Raw genomic sequence first — 2,563 nt, 5'->3', positions numbered from 1 at the left:
AAAATACACCCTAATAACACCTACTTTTAACTTGCACTAGCAAGCAGCAAACCGTAATTCACGACTGTAAATTAATATGTAAATTAGAGAGAAAAGTGCACTCACTTCTTCTTTCTGAATAATTAATCCAGAAATGTATTTAAATTGTTTCGGTTCTGTGGGTAATATTATCTGCAAAATATAAAAAATATATTTAAAATATATGTATAAAGGATATATGTATATATATATATATATATATATATATATATATATATATATATATATATATATATATATATATATATATATATATATATATATATATATATTATGTTGTTTGTTATATTTATATATATATATATATATATATATATATATATATATGTGTGTGTGTGTATTAACAGTAAATAGATAGATAATATTATAATTTGCAATAATCTGTCCATCTATATATCCACTCAAAATGTAAAAAGACTTAAAAAGCAACTCTTGAAAGCAACAGTATTCTTAAAAGATATTTGCAAGCATTTTTGTATTTAAATAATACTACTAAATATATATACACAAATTAATAATAGTAAAAAAAAAGTTGTGTATGTATTTATCTCAAGCGATAATTAATTAATTAATCACATTAATCAGGCCAAAATAAAAGTTTTAGTTTCCATAATGTGTGTGTTGCGTATATTTATTACACATATATATAAAAAAAACACACACGTGCATGTATATATTTAAGAAAAATAGGTTGCTTGTATCAAATTAATGTAGATATAACTTGTATGGATATATAAATATACACGTGTAAATGCATGTAAATTGTTCAGCTGTATGAGTGTGTATTTATATATACATAATAAATATACACTGCACACACACACACACACACACACACATACACACACATACACACGCACACATACACACGCACACGCATTATGTAATCAACAAACTTTTTTATCATGATTAATCACTTGATAGCACTAATATATATAAATACATATGTGTGTGTGTGTGTGTGTGTGTGAGAGAGAGAGAGTGAGATTAAATCCTGAAGTCAGATATATATATATATATGAATGAATATATCTCTTTGTGCATGTTTACTCTCCATCTTCCCCTGTTTCATCCGATGCCCGTTTCTCTCTCCGATTTCAGACTGCAATTATTCAGATCGTCCGAAGACTCTGACATTCACTTATTATTTACCCCATCAGCAGCACTTCACACCGATGAGACGATACACTATCGATGAATCACTTTCACCACGAGCTGAAGAAGATCTCAGCTTCCGTCTTACATAATGAGCTCTGGACATAAACACGGGACGTATGCGCACACAAACCCCAGCAAAGCGCTGGATGTGGTGGAGGATAATGGTGTGCGTCGGCACAGCTGTGTGTAACAGCCCCACCAGCGCTCCACTCTTTTATCTCCTTCTGTAATGTGCACAGGTGCTGCTTAATTCAATTGGAAAACGTTGCCATGGTTTTACATTAATATGTTTCTATGTTGCCGGCGCATCGGTTGTCATGGAGATGATGGGACTTATTTAAGCTGAAACCTCAGCTTTGGTTGGAAGGAAAGGGAAAAAAAAAAAAAAAACTCAAGAGAAAAGGAGAGAGAGAGCGAGAGAGAGAGAGAAGTCTGTGTGTTTTCATCTCATTAGATTCAGATTTGTTTTTTAACCCACAGTCAAAAAAAAAGGCTACAAAACGGATCCGTGCCACGCAAGTCTTATTGTGTTTCATTAGAGAAAGTGAAACAAGCTTTCAGTCTAATTAAAAGACTTGCAGAGAGCAGCGTATCCTTTCATAACCCGTGATTGCTCTCCTGAGCTCTCTGCAAAACCACACCAGCAGCTCTTTCTGCGCCGAGTCGTGAGCGTTTATTACGTTTTGTTGAGGGTTTCGGGCAGCTTTCTATTTGCACGGTTCATCCGAGCATGCACTTTAATTGTCTCACAATGAAATAAGCAATAGCCGGTTTAGAAGAACTCAATAACCTCAGGTGGATGCGAGCGAGGGTCTGTTAAAGGCTACGCGAAACGGCAGCGACGACACGGCAGCCGATCGATTTGAGTGTTGACTTCAAAGCTGTAGTTTGCGCCCAAATTAAAATTGGCTGAAAAAGTCCTCGCGCCCGGGTCACCCGAGACACGGGTCGGTTTGTTTCTTCATCAGATTTAGAGAAATGTGTCTCTGCGTCAGTGTCTCATCAGCGCGTGCTCTGCGGCGAATGGGTGCCGTCAGAATGAGAGCGGATTAAAACATGGCGATAACCCACACCGCTCCAGGCCTTCGGTAACATCCGGAGAAGTTGAAAGCTAAATTTAGGCATTTAGACCTTTTTAAATAAAACCTATCATCCGTAATGCTTCACAGATTTGATTTGGCTTGCAAATGGTGCTTGATCTGTGCAGATTTCTCTCCTGATTCAGAGCACACCACTAGAGCAAGCATCATTATGGATAACGGTGGAAAAAGCCTTCATAACGAATGCATTTCTTGCATACGTGCAGCTTTTGTCTTCTCCAGATGTTAACTGACGGGCTGAAGCGCTGTGGCTTATTGCAACGTTT

The sequence above is a fragment of the Puntigrus tetrazona genome, unplaced genomic scaffold, assembly GCF_018831695.1.
Source record: "Puntigrus tetrazona isolate hp1 unplaced genomic scaffold, ASM1883169v1 S000000513, whole genome shotgun sequence".
Taxonomy (NCBI): domain Eukaryota; kingdom Metazoa; phylum Chordata; class Actinopteri; order Cypriniformes; family Cyprinidae; genus Puntigrus; species Puntigrus tetrazona.
Note: the sequence above shows the minus strand (reverse complement) of the source record.